This window comes from Thamnophis elegans, chromosome 2, assembly GCF_009769535.1.
Source record: "Thamnophis elegans isolate rThaEle1 chromosome 2, rThaEle1.pri, whole genome shotgun sequence".
Lineage (NCBI taxonomy): Eukaryota > Metazoa > Chordata > Lepidosauria > Squamata > Colubridae > Thamnophis > Thamnophis elegans.
The window spans coordinates 158,218,476-158,227,132 of NC_045542.1; the positions used below are offsets into that span (position 1 = coordinate 158,218,476).

The 8,657-nt window shown below is 48.5% G+C and overlaps 1 pseudogene; it reads left to right on the forward strand.

The window, feature by feature from the left end:
- LOC116502450 overlaps positions 1-4,963 on the forward strand; it is a 28,788-nt pseudogene extending 23,825 nt beyond the window's left edge.
- Positions 4,964-8,657: the final 3,694 nt, after the last annotated feature.

The window sequence follows — 8,657 nt, forward strand, 5'->3', positions numbered from 1 at the left end:
AGCGCGGCCGTTTCGGGGGAACTTGGGGAGCTTCGCCGTTCCGAGAGGCCGAGGGAGGCTCCGCTGCGGGAGGGAGGGAGGGCGCCCGCCCGCCGGCGGCTCCCTTCGCCCAGCCTGGCACCACAGTAGCTCTCCAGGGCTGTCATTTTGTCGCCAAAGCGAAGGCGCGCACTTGGCCTGGCGGCCGCTCGGGCTGAAACAACGCGGAGCCTCGTGCTTCCCATGGAGGGGAGGGGGCAGGCGGCCGACCTCCCGTGTCACCAGGCGGTTCGCTGACACTTCCGAGAGGCGAAGGCTTCGGTGCGCCAGGCCTCCCGCCCAGCCCCGAATGCCAAGCCGACTGCGGCTCCTTCGACCCGCCTGGTGAAGCGCCCGTTGCCGCCCCCCGACCGAGTCTGCTTCTTCCCGTTTTATAGCTGTGTATTCTACTCCTTGTGAAGAGTCAAATATGGTGTCAAGATGCGTATTCTGTAAACTCTGGGAATGCTCCATACTTCATGGAGGGATATGAGTTCCTTGAATGTGTTGCATGGAGTCTTGCGGATACAGGCTCAAAAGGAATAAGAGAAATTCGGCTATTTAGAACTTACTCAGAATGTTCACCTAAGAATAACGCAGGTTTATGCCAAATTTTCATGTACTACTCTTGAGAATGTTGTCAAATCAGATTTTACTTTTAAAACATTAAATAGCTTAAAAGAAGCAACCTAGTTAATATTCATAAAATTTTACATTTTACAGCGCGCGCGAACAACGCCCCCCCACTCCTGCGCGCCCTCAGCGGGCCACGGTAAAATTATCAAAGGCTGACTGGTCCGCGGCGATAAAAGGTTGGGGACCACTGCTCTAGGGCACCAGATGATAAGAAGTAATGGGCGGAAGCTAGTTAAAATGAGGCCCAACCTAGAAGATTATATATATATATATATATATATATATATATTAGGCATATGGGTACCAGAGACCGCCTCCTGCCGATTATCTCCCATAGACCGATTAGATCTCACAGGTTAGGTCTCCTCCGGATTCCATCTGCCAGCCAATGTTGGCTGGCGACTCCCCGGGGAGACCCTTCTCTGTTGCAGCTCCAGCCCTCTGGAATGACCTCCCCGTGGAGATCCGGACCCTTACTACTCTCCCGGCCTTCCGCAAAGCCACCAAGTCCTGGCTGCTCCAGCAGGCCGGGGGCTTGTGAAACATCCAGCCCCACAGAAATTGTGAATGTTGCGTCTTTTTTAAAGTGTTGTCTTTGTCTATTTATCCCCCTTCCCTTGACTATTGTGAGGATTATTGAGTCCTCCGGGAGTGGGCGGCATACAAGACAAATAAAAAGAAATGAAATAAAATGAAATGAAATCTTCTTTGTCTATAAGATTCAAAGAAAATTGTAATTTTAATTATTTATAAAATGGTTGCAGATGTAAAAAAACAAGAAGTATGCATTACAATGAATAAACAAACATGCCACAATACAAGAATAACATTTTACGTTAATTGATTCATTTGACACATGGAAGACTACTGAGATCTAAGTTTAAATATCCATTCAGTCCTGAAATTCTCTTTTTGACTCGGGTCAATCACAAAATCTTAGCAGACAATGGCCCGCATACACTAATATGGCATTTGCCACTTTTTGTAACCAATGGGCATTGTACATAAATTTGGCAATCCTTATAACAGCCAGGGTCAGGCGTTGGCTGAGCGTGCCAACCAGACATTAAAACATGCCCTGGACAGATATATTGGCAATAGGGGAAAAACGCCTCCTGGCCTCCCAGCAGTGCAAAACACGCTTAACCTTTGTCTTTATATCCTGAATTTCTTAAATCTTACCGGCAGCCACCATCCTCAGCAGCGACTTCATTTTGCAGCTCCACCTGCTGCAAACTCTCCTCGACCACCTTTCTCCTATCACTGCTTGCCTGACTTGACGTGGCGAGGACCTGCCGACCTGATCACCTGGGGCGAGGATACGCGGCGATCCAACTCCCTGATTGAGTTCTTTGGGTTCCTGGATGACACGTAGACCTTTTCTTCCAAAATCACCACCACACACATCCAGGGATGCCGATCGTCCATCAGCCCCCAAATGAGGAAGAGCTTGTGGAGGTTGCTTCCTGGCCTGACCAGGAAAATGGGCCTGGACACCCTCCACCGTATGAGATTGCGGAGGCTGTTTCCTGCCCTGACCAGGAAAACGGGTAGGACACCCTCCACCGTATTCGCCACCAGAAGGATGTCCCTTATTTCGAAGAAAGCCTCCAGGTTATCCCCTGTCGCTGTGGCAGGAGTTCATGAAACCCATAAGTTGTAGAACTTTCTCGTATCATTCTGTTATTTTTTCATTGTGTGGCATAATTTATATATATATATAAATTTACAATAATATAATTTACAAATATATATATTTTGTACACAGAAAAATGTACAAAATGTTTGAAAATCATAAAATGTGTGAGCATGGCCAAATGGAGGGTGACAGCTGCCGGGTGTGGGAGACTGTGCCAGTGACTGCCGTGGCACAGCAGAAACATGAATGGGAAAAGGGGCAATTAGGAGGTGGGGGATAGTGGGATCCTTGCTGCTTTCTGAGCTTGGTGCAGCAAGGATCCCACTCCCCGCCTCCTCTTTCTCCCTCTCTTTCCTTTTTGGGGGGAAGGAGGAGAAAGGACAAAAAGGAGAAAGGGAGAGAAAGAGGAGGTGGGGGATAGTGGGATATTAAAAATTGTCCAAAAGCAACTGACAATTTCCATACTATTGCTAAGAAAAGGACAAAAGGAGGGAGAAAAAGGAGATGGGGGATAGTTCTTCCTCCCCCCCCCCCCGGCAGCAAACTTGTGGCAGCTGCCCGAGCTCCCTCCCCATGCCTTCTCGCCTTCCCTCAGGTGGAAGTTGCTCGCAATCACCTTCTTGCAAGGCTCTCGACTCCTCTGGGGAATCTTCGCTGCGGTGGCTTAACAAGCTAAGGCTTTCTCCTGCTCTGTTGCCGCTGCCATCTGGCTCCAGCAGAACACGGCACGGGACGGCTTGGGGACCGAGCACAGCCGGAGCAAAATACTGTCCGTACCGCACCTAGTAGGTGCTGGGAGAAGCCGTGCAAGTTCCCACCCCCGCCCTCGCGCCCACGCCAGTTCTTTTTTGAGGCCTGGGATCTTGGGCAAATCTGGGGACCTTGCAAAGGCCTTGTGAGGTCCCTGAACATGTCAAAGACGCCGGCCGCGCAGCCTAAGTTCCCGTCCGCGCCCTCGCTCCTGTGCCCGTTCTTTTTGGAGGCCTGGCATCTTGGGCAAGTCCGGGGACCTTGCAAAGGCCTTGCGACGTCCCCGAACATGTCAAAGATCCTGGCTATGCCGCGTAAGTTCCCACCCCCCCGCTCGCTACCGAACCCATTCTTTTTGGAGGCCTGGAATCTTGGGCAAGTCTGGGGACCTTGCAAAGGCCTTGCAATGTCCCCGAACATGTCAAAGACGCTGGCCGCACCATGTAAGTTTCCGCCTCCACCCTCGCGCCCGTTCTTTTTGGAGGCCTCGCATATACATAACAATGTGCAATTCAGTAAGGCTTACTCCTTAATATATTAGTTCAGGACTTACAGCTTAATGACGTCGGTTTTCCATATTGTATCTTTTCAATTTACTACTGCATAGCGATGTTGTGAGCTATAGTGCAGAATCCCGATGCTATCGCGAGTAGGATAAGTCTTCCCTTGAATATCTAGGCTTTCTGCTTTCCAAAAGCATCGAACTGAGAGATTAAATATTTGTCTCAATGGATTGGGATGAGTGACATTCTCGTTCCTACAGAGACGGCTATTCTTTAGGTGCAGCTACAGCGCTTTTTGTCCTCCTTTGGAAGCCGTCTTTCGTGATGTTTGCAAGCCAATCAAGAGTGTGGCTTTGAAAACCTGCGGCGTGATCGTGCTGTGCGGGAGCGAGTGTCTCTCCCCAAATATGGAGGACGTAGTGTATCCTAGAAAATCAGTAAGACCCGCTGGCGGCCCGTATCTGCCACGGCCTTGCAGCCTCTTTACATTGGTAAAGATAAAAATAAACAAAAAATCGGGACATTTTAAGAACGCCGCGGGACGCAGGAAAAATTGTGCAAAATCGTGACTGGCCGCCAAAAGCGGGACGTCTGGTCACCTTATGCTAAGATCCTCCCTGCCCTTTGGCCCTCACTTAAGGGGGAGGGCATCGTCTCCCTGCCCGTGCATGCACCCTCCCGGCCTTCCCACAGCCAGCCAACCCCTTGCAAGAGGAGGAGGAGGAGGGCCGACCGAAAGGAAGTCTCCGCCACAGCTGCCAATCAATTTCCAAAAAGAGAGAGCACAGAGGAGTTGTGACTGCCGGAACCCACCCCTGGTCCAAAGCTTCTCCGCCATTCTCAGCATCCAGAAGCTGGGGAAGAGAGGGGCATACAGGGCTGTTAAAACCAGATGTGAAGCAGCAGCAGCTAGCAATAATTTTGCAGTTACTTTGTGCTGAGTTTTCAAGCCTGCATTGAAACACATCTCATGCCAAGAACTATGTCACTTGCTGTTTTCTGTTGTGGGAGGCTTGGAACATGACTGTAAGTCAGTGTTCCATCCTCCCCACCCCTTGTCTCCAGCTGTTTGCCTAACTGTTCCCTACAGGGTATAAGAAGGCAGGGGAGTATCATGGGAAATGCTGAGGGAACAGTGATGGAGGCCACTGCCGGAGTGGCGGTGGACTTGTCCCTACTAGCAGTCCTTCGAGCACAGAACAATGGGGCTTCCCAGTTAGATATATGCCCCAAGAGCGTGAGGCCCTCAGACATGTCCAGCTGGCCCACGTTACATCAGTCCAGGACGCAGGACAAGAGATGGGACCCACCGGAGAATGGTGGTGTTCATTGGCAGCTGATGGTTTGGGACCCTGCTACTGACATCGAATCTGTCTGGCAGCTATTTAACACGGTGGCGGAAGAGGTGCCTGTCTGAAGGTTATGATGATGGGGGTGGAGTTTTTCCACTGAGCCTGGCAGTCAAACAATGGTGCTGCTTTGGGAGCGGTTTGGTGAGGCCATTTTTGCAACGTTGGTCCTGGCAACGTGAGGAGTTGAAGGGGGGAGGCAGCAGCCATACTAAGGGCCCTGTTGCAGTTCAGTCAAGCCAGTAGGTGCACCCACCCAGTTCTGCCTGGCCAGTCTGAAGCTCCGGATAGATGATGGTCATGGCAGATTTCAGGAGACCCAAGTGGTGAGGGGACCTGGGACCAGGCCCCTCCTTGACAGAGTTTGGCAGTAGCTCTGGCCAAAACCAAGGTGAGGCAACGACTTTTTAATAGTAGACACCAATGGATGCCCCCTCGGCAGGGCAGCCCACCTCTGGCACGGCAGTGACCAGTGCCTAGGTGAGCTCATCAGATCCCATTGAGTCCAGGGTGACCTCTGGGCTGAGGTGGGATTCAGACAGTTTGGATTGGTTCGGGCAAGCCAGTTGTTAAAATTCTGCCCAGTTCAGTGAATCAGCTAATCCCACCATTGGCTGGTCCTATCCACCCACATTTTTGGGCCTGAAAAACAGCCAAAAACGCCCAAAAAAACCCTCTCAGAAAGAGCCTGAAAAATGGCCCAGAAATGGCAAAACAATGGTCCAAACAACAGCCCTGAAAACGTCTAAAAATGGCCACAAACGTCCCAAAAAACCTCCCAGAAACAGGCTGAAAAAGAGCCAAAACCCACCCCAGAAAACAGCCTGGAAATGGCTCACAATACGGCCCAAAAGTCCCAAAATACAGCCCACGAAATGGCTGTGAACAGCCCAAAAATGGGCCAAAAAACACCCTGGAAACAGCCTGAAAAACAGCCCCAAAATGGCCACAAAACATCCCAAAAATGGCCAAAAAACACCCTGAAAAACAGCCCCAAATATCGCCCAAAATACAATCTGACAACAGTCTGAAAATGGCCCAAAAATGGGCTAGTAAATGGCCTAGAAATTGTCCAAATTTTGCCCAAAAAGCAGCCCCAAAAATGGCCCCAAACCAGCCAGTAAATGGCCTGAAAATGGCCCCCAAACACTCTAGAAACTGCCTAAAAAGAACTCCAAAACTGGGCCAAAAACAATCCATAACAGGCCAGAAATGGCCCTAAAACATCCCAAAATACAGCCCAAATTACTGCCTGACAACAGCCTGAAAACAGGCCAGAAATGCCCCAAAAGGGCCTGAAAAATGGCCAAAAACAGCCAAAAGAAAGCCCCTGAAACAGCCCGTAAATGGCCTGAAAAATGGGCCAAAATATACCCCAGGAACTGCCTAAAAGCAACCCCAAACAAACAAAAACAGCACAAAAATGTCTCCAAAAACAGCCTGGAAATGGCCTGAAAACTGATGGAAGCGTTTGGGATTATGAGCGCACAGAAATGAATCCCTTTGTGAGCCTGAGCTCTTCCCAAGAAGCTTCCATAGGGAGCACAGCCACTTCTTAAGAGATTCCTCGCCATGGTTTGGAAACTGCTGGTTGGTTGGAGAAGGCTGAAGGAGATGTGGATTCTACAGATTTGGAGTGAACAGATTAAATGTGTGATGAACCGGACTTTGAAGTGATGTTGGTTGTCGCTGGGAAATGGACTTGCCATATCCAACTGGAAAACTATTTGGACTGGACTGTGGTGAAAATGGATCGACAACAGAGGTTTATGATTTTGAGGAATAAAACACAATAGTTGTTTTATTGTTCTCAGCCAAAATATTAAAAAAAAGTTTTATTTGTAAGAATCAAAGATATTTCATCTCAGACAGATCACAGACAATGATTATGGTAAATAAAAAGCCATTCTGGACTTTATACAAATTAAATGCAAAACTAAATTGTTAATGCGATTTTGACTTTGCTGTTTATTCACCTGTTAACCACTTTTCCTCTGTGTAGTAGATTGATGAAAGTCAAATTGTTTGTAAAATAGAACTTTATAAATTTGGGCTTGCTTCACAAGGGGAGGTAACTAATATTGCCCCGACATATGCATGAATACTCAAGTGGAGGGGTTAGTATATGTAAATCTGTTTTTGCACATTTTTTTTGCTTTCTTTTTAAACGTTGTGTCTATTCTTGCTTTGCTTTTAAAGCTTTGTGGGGTTTTTTGGAGTTTTATTTATATTAATTTTCTGAATAATTTTTTTTTTTTTTTCCCCAAAAAATCTGCAAGGAAGTTCATGTGGCTGCTCTTTACCTATCTTCTAAACTGCCACTAAATTCATGGAAACGTTGCATTATAGGCTTGGAAGGGACATCGGAGGTCTTCTGGTCCAACCTGCTCTTCAAGACAGGACACTTAAACCATCCCTCTCAAATGGTCGTCCAGTCTACTCTTGAAAACCTCCAGTGACCCACAAAACCGGGAGGCAAACTATTCCACTGATTAATTGCTGTGACAAAAAAAAATCTTCTAGGTTGGGCCTCACTTTAACTAGCTTCCACCCATTACTTCTTATCCTGCCATCTGGTGCCCTAGAGAATAAGTCAATCTGCTCTTCTTTGTGTCAGATGCATAAGTACTTGAAGACAGCTATCTTGTCCCTTTTGGTTGCTCTTCTGTGCACATTTTCCAGTGTCTCAACGTTTTTATATCATGGTGACCAGCACTCAACTATGTATTCTAAGTGTGGTATTGCGTAAAGCAATTCTATATTTTCTTGTTGTCTTGACATTATTCCTCTCTTGATGCAACCTAAGACTACATTGGCTGTTATTGGCAACTGCAGCACAATGCTGGCCAAGAGGTACTTGCCTACTTATCACCCCAGGGATACATTGCCTGCCCTTTTGGAGATCTCCCAGAGGCACACCATTTTCATTGCACCCGCAATTCCATAACACAGTCTACAAAGTGTTAAGGTAGCAAAACAGAACAATTTGTCCATTCCCAGTGACCAAGAAGCAGCCACCTTATTAACACAGACAGCCATGGCAAATGAGAGCTGCTTCCACAAGTTCACTGCATGGCCTACGGATAAATCCCGGTCAAAATAATGGTTGTTTCCATAAAGCAGTCACACAGCCCAAAGATACATGCCCTGTCCTCTTTCCCCACATGAGATTCAGAGATGTTCAAAAGGTATGGAGGAGGCTGTGATGCCTGGTAGGGTGGGAGTAGAGGCCTAAGGACTGCAGGGATATAGTAGAAGTGAAGACCCGGGGGGGGGGGAAGGTCTATGGAACCATGTGGGGAGCCTGTGTCATCTGGTGATTTGTGAGCCACCTTATTGACAAAGGCAAACTTAAGGCCCAGGGTCAGATGCGGGCCACAGGGTGATTAAATCCATGCCGCGGGACTGTTGTTAAAGCAGCGGACTGGTCCGTGGTGCCTCTTCCAGCATTTGCACTGGCAGAGGGTTGCAGGAGGCCATTGCAACTAAAAATGGAGGCTGCGGGGGACGCAGGAGACCCTCCCGAGCTCCGTTTTCATTGGTAGAAGGTTGCAGGAGGCCACTGCAGCTGAAAAAGGAGGTTGGGATCCCATCCCTTGTTGGCATAGCACTCGGGCTTCCACAGGCGCCCCAACACAAGTGATGTTAAGATAGCTATGCCCTCCTGTCCAATTCCACCACAGCCCTCCACCCAGGTCAAACAGAACCATGATGCAGCCCTCGATAAAATCTAGTTTGACACCCTTGCGATAAGGAGTCTTT